The sequence below is a fragment of the Bubalus bubalis genome, chromosome 6, assembly GCF_019923935.1.
Source record: "Bubalus bubalis isolate 160015118507 breed Murrah chromosome 6, NDDB_SH_1, whole genome shotgun sequence".
NCBI lineage: Eukaryota > Metazoa > Chordata > Mammalia > Artiodactyla > Bovidae > Bubalus > Bubalus bubalis.
Window position 1 is genome coordinate 66,127,718 of NC_059162.1, and position 11,777 is coordinate 66,139,494.

An 11,777-nucleotide genomic window follows, 5' to 3' on the forward strand; every position below is an offset into this window, starting at 1 on the left:
GTAGGACGGGGAGAACACTTTCTCCCCCACAAATTCATCAAAAAAGCATTTAAACGTCAAGTAAATTCCACAAAACAACTTCTGAATGCCGGCAGAGGACATCAGGCACCCAGAAAAGCAACCCAACTCTTCGAAAGGAGGTAGGAAAAAATATAAAAGACAAAAAAAGAGACAAAAGAGGGAGGGACGGAGTTCCGTCCCGGGAAGGGAGTCTTAAAAAGAGAGAAGTTTCCAAACACCAGGAAACCTTCTCACTGCCGAATCTGTGCCCAGCTTTGGAAGCACAGAGGGCAACATAAAAGGGAGAAAAATAAATAAATAAATAAATAAATAAACAATTAAAAATAGCAGATTGTGAGCCCTATGGTAACTCCCCCAGTGGAGAAGCAGCGCAGACGCCTGCACAGGGCATTAGCAAGCGGGGGCTGGGCAGGGAAGCGGGGCGCGGGCTGTGTCCCTTAGAGTAAGAATCGGCCTGAATGTCCTGAGCGCTATCTGAGCGAAATAATTTGGGCTAGCAAACCAGACTGTGGGATATCTACCACGCGAAAAGCCCGCCCTAACCTATATTCTCCTTTTCATTGGCCTGCATTTTCTATGTGTGCCCTTCTTTAAGAGAAGTATTTCCATATCTCTATCCCAAAGAATTTTGCAGGAAAAAATTGTCATAGATCAACTTCAGAATAGGTTTGTTCTTCTTGCATCATTTCAACAATTTCTCAGACTGTATATGGGAACTTATAGAACTTTTAACTGTTTTTGGAGAGCTCTATCCAGACAGTCTATGTGCTGACATGGCTTATCATTTAGGTATATGTGATTATTCATTGCTAACTAATTCTATCAGTAAGCAATGAAGGCTATAACAGGAAGTTAACATTTCATTGCAAAATATATTACTTTATCAAATCAGTAAAAAGAAACATTCTTCAAAGATAATTAATGTAAAATTAAAGACATTCTGCTACATTTCACTTAAAATCTACCCTCAAGGTAAAATTGATCTTCACTTATAAGCATCTAAGAACTAAAACTAGAGAACTTATAAACAGTATGTTTTTAAATACTTTAAATTTGCAGTAACTCAGTCTGTTTCAACTTAAACATTCAGATTACTACCAAATCATCATCATCCATAAAAACAAATACTGTAACATAAAACATTTAGTTGAATGAGATGATTTTTTATAAATTCAGAAACAATTTACTGTTCTACTGTATTTCAAAAAAATCTTGGAGCCTGAAATAGAAACCCAGATTTTTAAAATATGACACTGTAAATCTAACTATTTTGCTTTAACATGAAAAATATTTAGTGATGTTATGAAATCCTACCTCCAACAATGGTGAATTATGACAACCAGAGAAACAAACAGCAACAACATGAAAGAAAACACTGGCAAAGCCCACAAGAAAATCTTGAAGTTACTTCTCTTTTCAGAGGTTTTTCACTGACTGGTTTCCATGATTACTCACTTTGACATCCCTTAGCCAACCTGCTATTGTGGTAGTTTTGACTTCTAGATTAGATTTTGGGGCCAGAGAATACTCAGATTACATTATCCCTTTATTTTTTGGAGTGAAAATTGTAAACAACTATTTTTCCAAAGATGTCTTCATCTTTTTGATTAATATTTTGCCATAATTTTAAAATTTTTCACATTTTCAGTCTTCTTAATTTTGAAACTTAAAATGAGACTCCAGACCCAGAACCAGCTCAATTAATTCCAAAGATGCTTTAAATGAAGACTTTCAATAAATTTCTCAAAGAGTTATAGTCATCATGATTAAATACTTAAGAATGAAATTTCTAGATCATATGGTAACTCTATTCCATTCTCAGGAAATGCCAGTCTGTTTTCTAAAGTGGCTGAGCCATTTTGTGTTTCCACCAGCAACATAGCACAGCTGCAATTACTTCACACCCTCCACACCAACACTTGTTATTGTCTGTCTTTTTAACTACAAACATTATAATAGGTGTGAAGCAGGATCTTATTGTGGTTTTAATTTGCATCTCTCTAATGACTAGTGAGGTTGAACATCTTTTCATGTGCTTATTAGCCATATAAGCATCACTTCTTGGAGAAATGTCTATTCAAATCATTTGCCTGATTCTAAGTAGGATAATCTTTTTATTACTGAATTGTAATAGTTGTTTTTATGTCCTGTGTATGAGTACTTATCAGATATATGATTTTGAAAACTTTTTTCCCAGTCTGTGGGTTATAGTTTCACTTTCTTTATGGTATCCTTTGAAGCACAACAAAGCATATTCCCATACACACACCAAAAAAAAAAATGTATATATATATATATATATATATATATGTACATGAAGCTTCAAAGAAATATTATTCAAAATAGCCAAAATGGAAATATCCCAAATATCCTTAATCCATTGAACAAACAAGATATAGTACATCCTGACAACAGAATATTATTCAGAATCAAAAAAAAATATATGAAATACTAATAGCTGCAACAAGGCTGAACCTCAAAAACATTATGCTTAGTGAAAGAAACCAGTCACAAAAGACCACATATTGCATCATCATACTTAAAATATTCAGAATAGTCAAATTTATAGAGATAAAATATAGATTAGTGGTTGCCTAGGGCTGGGAAGTGAAAGTGGGAAATGAGAGGAGGGAATGTGGAGTGTTTATCAGTGAATACATGGTTTCCTTGGGCAATGCTGAAATGTTCTAAAATTATATCATAGTGATGGTTTCAAAACTCTATAAATGTATTAATACTAAAAACCACTGAACTCTACTCTCTAAACAGATGAAATTTATGGTATGTAAATTATATCTGAATAATGCTGTTTTAAAAAAAAAACTAATGTATACCATCTCTACATATAAAAAAGGTGAGTCAGAACACTTTACACTCTGTTACACTTCCAATTTTATACTTCTCCAAAGGGACTTAGAGGTGACTGCACAATTGGAGAAAAAAAATAATTAGACTTACGAGATATTACTGGACATTGGCTCTGTATTGGCACCAATTCCTTCTATCTCAAATGCCAGTGGAGTCTACCTGTCAGAGGAGGAGCTTATGTAGAGTAGGTGATCAACAGAGTTTTGGCTTGGGGTAGGTCATTCTATTAAATGTACATCTTTATACAGTGAGCTCAGTGTTTCCCAACCCACACTGTGGTTATTTCCCCAGTCTCTGGAATGCATAGTTTGAATAGACATCATCAGCAACCAGCAAAATCCCACATTTGGTCCTCTATGGAAAAGCTAAGCAGTACTCTAAAAAATAATACGGCATTTCTGGAGGAATTGCAAATTAATTACATCATAAAGAATTTGAAGGATGCAGAGATTCTCTCCACATCCCCATTCAACTCACCTGTTTGACCTCTTCAGATGTAGCTTGGAAAATGATAGCATGTTTTCATAAACTTAATCAGGTGGCAACTCCAAATCCAGCTACTGTTCCAAATGCTGTTTCTTTACTTGAAGTAAATCAACATTCTCTCTGATAAGCAGTTATTGATCTGCTGATTTTACTCCTCCATACCTGTTAGTGAAGACCATCAGAAGCAGTTTCTTTCAGTGACGTCAGCAGAGGAAAATCGTAATTAGTAAAATGGCTATTCTGTGGATCTCAGGCAATCTTTCCCATGGTGAGTATAAGAACAAAAGGATGGAAGTTCTACATGAGCTCAACAATTTGGACTTTCCCTCACCAAGGCCTATTCAGCTATAACAGCTGAAGAAATGCCAAACCTATCCAGAACAGAGACCACCACTAATGCACAATATGACACCATTCCTCAGGCGAACTAGTCAGTCACCTGGTAGCAGGTTGATTAGTTTGGACTAATTCCATCAAAGAAGACGTAGAACTTTGTTCTCGCTGGAATAGACACTGTGAATATGAATCTGTCCTTCTAGCCCTCAACAATTTTGCTGATCCATGGATTTACAGATGCCTTATTCATCATCATCAGATTCCATATTGCATTGCTTCTGACCAGAGAACTCATTTCACAGTAAGTGAAGCGTGACTCATGCTCATGAAGCTCAGTGTTCTTGTCCTTTTCCCCATCACCCTGGTGTTGCTGGCTAGACAGAGATAGCAAGACTCAGGTTCCAGTGCAAGTTATGTGGCAGCCCTTAGTGACTCTCCAGTGATACATTTCAGAATGCAGTATTTTCTCTGAATCAGTCATCACTATATAGTTCTGTTTTTCCCATAGGCAGGATGCATGAGTCAAAATATCAAGCTCTGAAAATAGAGTCACTCCTCTCCCTATTACCTCTAGTAATCCACTAGCAAAAGTTTGCTTCCCATTCCTGCAGCTTTGCTGGGTTAGAGAGCTGAGTTCCCCAAAGGAGAGTGTTTCTACCAAGTGACACATTCATGATTCCTTTATTTTTTTTTTAATTTTTATTTTATTTTTAAACTTTACATAATTGTATTAGTTTTGCCAAATATCAAAATGAATCTGCCACAGGTATACATGTGTTCCCCATCCTGAACCCTCCTCCCTCCTCCCTCCCCATACCATCCCTCTGGGTCGTCCCAGTGCACCAGCCCCAAGCATCCAGTATCGTGCATAGAACCTGGACTGGCAACTCGTTTCATACATATTTTACATGTTTCAATGCCATTCATGATTCCTTTAAAGTGGGAGCTGAGACTGCCAAATGATCACATTGTGTTTCTCACACCAGTAAACTAATAAGAAATGAGATAATTGGAGTGATTGATCCAGGCTTATCAAAATTGGCTTGCTACTCAAAAATGGGAATGGGGAGGAGTATGTCTAAAATGCAAGAATTTTTCTCTGGCTGGCCAGTGGCTAAGACTCTGCCTTCCAATGCAGAGAGTGATGGTTTGATCACTGGTCAGGAAGCTAAGATCCCACTGCCTAGAGGTCAAAAAACCAAAACATACAAAACAGAAGCAACATTGTAACAAGTTCAATAAAGACTTTAAAAATGGTCTGTATCAAAAATATCTTTAAAAAATAAATAAAAATTAAAAAATAAAATGCAAGAATTCCCTTGAAGTACATATTAGGAGTTCCAAGATCTGTGATTTCAGTCAATAGAAAATAACAATTCAGTACAGTGAAAGTCTTAGTCACTCAGTTGTGTCCAACTCTTTGTGACCCCATGGAACCCACCAGTCACCTCTCTCCTGGAATTCTCCAGGCAAAAATACTGGGTTGTCATTCCCTTCTCCAGGGAATCTTTATATCCAGGTATAAAACCCAAGTCCCCTGAATTGCAGGCAGATTCTTTACTGTCTTAGCCACCAGGGAATCTCTATTCAGTACAGACAGGACTGTTAATGGCTCAGATCTTTCAATTAGGAAGATTTGAGTCATCCCAACAGAATAAATAAGTATGACCAACTAGAGTGTTATAAACTATTTTTGTTTCTATTTTTTCCTTTCCTATTTTCCTCCTACTGAACATAATATATGTTAACAGTGGGTCCTTTTATGTTTCAATATTTAAGATATAGACTATCAAAAGAGAAGTGTGACTCAGATAGGAGTTTGAAATGGATAAAGTTAAAAATAGATAAAGCAGTTACCAATGAATAAAGAAGGTTAGCATGCTGTGGCTTGTATAAGGAATGATTGACTGCATCACATTAGCTTGAAGGATGATTTTGTACTGAAATTTTTTGGATGTTAAACATGGTCAAAAGTATGTATAAATGCCAATAAATAAGAGGTGCATTTATTTAAAACGCAATTTATAACTCTCAGAATCCTCTTCCTAGTACCTTTTGTGCAAGAATTGGAAGGCAGAAGTGAAGCAGCAGTTATTACTCTGAGAAGTTCATCACAAACACAGCGAGGGACAGAGGCAGAGGTGGCCAGCATGTAAATCACTCTCATCTGCTCCTCATTCAGCTTGTCTTCCAAACTACTGGCCCTGCTGACCCAGCAGCCCCAGGACTAACACCAGGATCTTGGCTGTGGACTCACAGAGGCAACCATTTGCAACAGACCTCCCCACCTCTCCTGCTTTGAAGTCCCGCTTCAACAGCTGGATATGCTTGGCCTTTCAGAACTGTCTGCACACTATGCCTCCTGCACCCACTCCAGTACTTCAGAAGGATTCTCAGTGATCCTCCAACTCCCCTTCACATTCTCTGCTTTTTCCCCATATTTGTGTAAAGTCTAATCCTAAAATAAATCCTTTATTTCCATAATATTCATGGTGGTTTGGCTTCTCAGAGGAACCCTAACTGAAACCTAACTGATCCTGTTTCTAGCCACAAGGGCCTAAATGCTTATAAGTAATTCCAGGAATTATATTGGGTGGGGCAGGAATCTGTCTTTGGATAGCTGTAACCTAGCTATTCCAGCTTTGTGCTCCATTGGCATATTGGAAAATATTTTAAGACGCATATTTATAAGTAATTACATTCACCTCCACTCCCATAAGAAGGGGCCCCTACAACTCTACAATCACCTTTTGGGATAAAATGTAATTTTTCCCAGAATCTTATGCCAATGTATGATTCATATCTAGAACATCATATGAAATAAGTTTGGATGTACCATTTGATTGACCTATCATTAAGATTCTCTTCTGAGGCTTATGTTGATTCACTTGGTTTATATTTTCTACATTCGTCAACTCCAACTTGATGCTTTTCTGAAGGTGTCCCTCTAAAAAGTTTTCAAAGCCAATTAACCTTACTACAAATATGTATTTTATGAGCCATATTTTAACTACTAAAGCCACGATCACCTGAAGAATGAGATAATGATAATAGATTTATTACATCTTAATTCAAACTCATTTCTGAAGGTCTCTAAATTAACTTGCATCAGCTTGATAACAGTTTTTACAACTTGGAATAAATTCTAATTAGCTGATAGAGTGCTTCTTTGGTTTTGTCTAATTTATTTAAAAATAATGTCATGAACTTGAAACCATAAATATTAATAGTTGATAACTCTGACACAAAATTTATCTTCAAAACAAACAGCTCTGACATGAGTAACAGAAGTCTTCATGTCCCCAGAAGTCAATATGCTAAAAGTTCTTTTCTATTCTTGAGATTTCTAGAAGCCCTGTGACACTAAGGAAAAAAGAGAAAAAACAAATAGGGTTGGTTTCTATTCTTCTGGCAATCAAGAAATTGAGAAGAAATCCACTTAAAAGGTGTGACTAGATAGAAGGGTGCCATGTGCTCAGTGACAGTTGATAGACTAAATAAATGATATCTTTCTGTTGAAAGCAGACCCATGTACTACCTTGGGGTGACTTGGATAAAGCTGTCAAACTCCCCTAAAAGAGTGGACAAAGTCAGATGAAAATGCATAGACTTGGGTCATGAAGAAGCATCTAAGACCTGTGGGGTATCATTTGAGATGACCTGAGGATCTATTTCCAGGATGCAAGAGGAATTCAGAGTCAAGGGCAACCAGGGTCCCATTTGGGAAAGTGGCATTATAGGCCAACTCAAAAGAGAGGCAAGAGAAGAGATAGTTGTCCTAAATAATCAAAAAGAAAATATGGAAAGTATGAGAGAGTAAAGAGATTTGATATTTCTGCCTTTGAACAGGATTTGCCCTTTATATATTACATCTGAAGAGTAGGGAAGAAAGAGGCAAGCATGGGCGTTTAAGGAAGCCATACTGGACTAGGCTGGGGTGGAAGGAATTCTTCAAGCCTGTTGTCATCATTCTTGACTGTACTCATTTTCAACTCTCAAAGGCTTTTCTATATACAAACTACACATGCCTGTATCAGCTCAAAAACATTTCCAGCTTGGGATTTTAGTGTACATTTCATTCACTGTGCACTTGTTTAGGAGGGTTTGAGTGTTTGGAAGGGGGAAGCATCTTGACAAGTCTCTCCAAATGGGGACACGATGTGTAAATATGTGTCCTCTTAGCAGAGGAGAATCTGAATAATTAGATGAGCAAAATGGCCCATTCTGTGGATCTCAGGCAATCCTTCCCTCCACCAGGCACATGAATAAAACGGGAAGAAGGTTTTCAATGGGCCTTTTTGTTTCATATTTATATGAATTTTGATGCTTTCTTGATTAGTCTTGTCTAAAATATAGTTGTCATATTAACCTTTTCAAAAAGCCAATTTTTTATTTTAGAAAACTTTTTTATTACATTTCATACACAGTCCATCTTTCTCTGTTTCTGTCTTCATTATTTCTTTCTGGTTTCTTTGGGTTTGCTCTTTATCCACTTCCTTGAATTGAATGCTCATCTTATCTGTTTTCAAAATAATTTCCTACCAGTTCCATTAAGGCTATATATTTCTAAGTTAGCACTTCTCCAGCTGTGTCCCAAAAATCTAAATGTCAAATTTTTTCATTATCATTCAGGTCTAAATGTTTCTTAATTCAATATATAGTTTCCTTTTTAATTCAAGAATTATTTTATACTATAATAAATAACAGTAATTATGTAGTTTTCAAACACAAATTGGGATTTTTTAAAGCTATCTTTCTGTTAATAATTTCTAATTTTATTGCACTGAGACCAAAGAACATAGCTCCTATTATTCATTTAAGATGTGTTGAAATTTTATTGGCCAACACAAGGTACATTTTTGTAACAGTATGTTAGTCTTGTATTGGATCTTGTTAATCCAATCTGAGACTGTAGATTCTTAATTGATGATCTTAAACTATTTGTATTTATTTTATATTCATATATATTTCAACCATCTTATTTCATATTTTCTACTTATTGTATTTTCCTTTTTTTCCTCCTTTCATGATTTTTATTTGGATATAACTGTTTCTTTCCATAGGTTTGAAAAGTAAACATACTATTTTCGTTCTTACAGTGGTTATTTTTGATAGAAGACATTTATTTATCCTTGATGATTTCTTCTTTTTTTCTTTTACTGTGCCATGTGGCATGTGAGTTCCCCAACCATTGGGGAGCATGGAGTCTTAACCACTGGACCACCAAGGAAGTCCCCATTGATTTCTCAGTTATCAAGATTGACATCTTTCCCTTCAACAAAGGTCCTTTGGCATGCACTTATGTCTTTTTAATTCCTCCACACACAGTCCATTAGTAAAATTATTTAAGTATTTTTTCCTGGTTCATTCTATTGTACTTTCTTATCTTCATTCCTTTGATACTGGATTTTATGTTTTACAACAAACTTACATGATATTTTATTACTCTTAAACCACCCCCCCTCTAATCTCTGATTAGAGATTTTTCTCCAAGAGTATTTGGTGGGGAGTTGTACAATAAGGCCTTACAAACGAGTAGTATTTTTTATTATATTCTCACATTTGAATGAAAATTTAGCTGAATAAACAAATTCTAGTTCAAAATTATTTTTCTTCAATACCTTAAAAACATTATTATTCTCTTACATGTAACATTGCAGTTGAGAAATGTGGTCTCAATCTGGTTCATTTTCCTTGGTGAGGAATCTGTGTGTGGAAGCTTTTAGAACTTTCTCTTTGTCTTTCATGTTCCTATATTCCACTATTAAATTTCTGTGTATGGCTGTTCTCTTTTCTTTCTCAAGCTGGGATTTTCCATCATCAATAATGGGAAATTAAGCCTTATTATGTATTCAAGTATTTATCCCCTCTCTTTCTTTTCTCCCTCTATGAATTCTATCAACTGGATATTTGCACTTCTCCTCCTTATCTATCTTTCAGCATTTATTTAAATTTTTTTCTCTGTATTTTATCTTACTTCCTCTGCATAAGTTCCTCAATCTTTTCTTCTTCACTAATTCATTCCTTGGCTACATCCTTTCTGATACTAGTGCTTATATACCTTATTTCAATATCACATTCTTTACTCTGGATATTTCCCTTTAATTCTTATTTATAACTTTTTCTTCTTGCTTCATATTACTAAAAAGCATATTTTCCATGCATTTTTAAAATTATTGGTACATTCTCTTCTGAGAATGCTACTCCAGATGGTATATGTTGTTCAGTTTATTGTCTTTCATTTGTCATAGTCAACTCTTCAGGGACCTAGTATCTGTTTGTTTTGTGGCTTGTGAACAGCATTAGCTATTCTGTCTGGAACTGTGTAATGAGAATCACTTGAAAGCCAGGCTCTATTTGAGAGAAGAGAGGGTAGAGAGTTGTAGACATAACAAACTACTGTTGATACTCCCCTTTACTGTCACTCCACAGGCAGATCCTCTGATTTGGGTTTCTCGTAAATACTTGGAAAGAAGTACCAGTGAAAGAAGGAAGTCTCCCATCATCCCTGAGCTCTGGAGAGGAAAGGGACTGAGGAATTAAGGTCCAAGGGCAGTTGGTCTCTACATGGCTGCTTTTGGCCGCATCTCACCTCAGTGGAACTTGTGTGCCGCTTCATTATTGCCCCTGGGCATTTGCTGCCAATTTCTGTGGAGAAAGGGTGGGCACCAATTGTCCCAAGGAAGTGGAAGAGAGGCAAGAGCATAACTTAAAGCTTCCCTCCATCCTCACGCCTCTGCAGCCGCCTTAAACTGCAGCCACCACACTCACCAGAGCAAGATGGCCTTCGCCCCACGCCCTCAGTGTATAGTTTCTTCAGGATTGATTTCTCCATCTTGACAGGAACCAGGAAACCATTTTAATTCTTCATGAAAACCTTGGACCTTACACTCACGTTACTCTTGATCGTCATCAAAATTCCCACTAGTCAGTTCTCTTCCACTGCCTCAGTCCCATTTTTCTTTGCACTTCTTTCCTCTAAACCAATCATAATGCTTCTCTCCCTCTAAAACTTATTTATTGTATCTCAGAGAAACTCTCCTCAGAATAAAAATATCTTTACAAATCCTCAGCTTCTTCCAATTCCTTGCTAACCTGAATCTTGGATACACCTCAAGTACACAGCCCTCCCACAGGCACTCAGGGTCCAACGTCCATACTCCTATATATACCAGATTTAGGTATCTGGATCAGCCTTTTCCTCCTTCCCCAGTCTGCTGTCTGAAGACCTTCTCCCCTGCCTTCAGGTAAAAATCTCTGTTTCTTTAGGACCATTCCTTTCTTATTCCTCATCACAGTTGTTACCTGCCTGCATCCACATCTCCCTGATTAACCAAAGACATTGGCAGACAACTTAGACCTTCTAGCCTTCTCCTGCCATCAGGAGACTGATGGGTGACTCTGACATTCATGTGGACAACCCACTCATTACACTCTCCTTTTAATGCCTTCATTTCCTTAATTCCAATGCATTCAATTTCATATCACTTCAGCTACAATTCCAGAATTAATAGTAATGAAAATCATGTTCATTTAGTAATCCCTTACTATTTGCTAGAAATAGCCTTAGTATTTTTATGTGACTGTCTTATTTAACCCTGACACTATTACTCTCAATTAGGTACTATTATTAATTACATTTCTTTCTGAAATGCGAAAACCGAGACTTCAGGTAATTTGTGCAAAGTTGGTCACGCTGTTTACAATTAAAAGAGCCAAGATTCAGGAAGGAAGTGAAAAAGGATACTTGAAAATGCTGAAGTATATAAATTTTGATTACTCCTCTCCTCCCTTTGGCACTTAAAAAAAAGTCAAGAATTAATGCACCAATAATATGGAATCTGCTTTGTCAAAAGCAAGTGGACAAGTTATGTTAAAAAATGAAGTGAATCATAAAAAAGTATAAAATACAGTCAATCTATTTTAATCTGTTAGAAAACACAGTCCTTTTACTAGAATTTTCCGGTGCTGACACAGTTATTATCAGAAAATTTATGACTGTCGAGCAAAGTTGGTCCCAAGATAGTTAAAAGAATCTAGCTAATGTGCTGAAAAAGAAAACAAAT

At 36.4% G+C, this 11,777-nt stretch overlaps 1 long non-coding RNA gene across 1 annotated transcript in view; it reads right to left on the reverse strand.

Annotated features, from left to right (window-relative positions):
* LOC123334255 overlaps positions 1-4,078 on the reverse strand; it is a 48,713-nt gene extending 44,635 nt beyond the window's left edge. The window contains exons 1-2 of the long non-coding RNA XR_006552087.2: positions 3,815-4,078; positions 3,367-3,537 (exon numbers count right to left, since the gene is read on the reverse strand). This is a non-coding gene — a long non-coding RNA (uncharacterized LOC123334255). The remainder of the gene's footprint in view (positions 1-3,366; positions 3,538-3,814) is intronic.
* Positions 4,079-11,777: the final 7,699 nt, after the last annotated feature.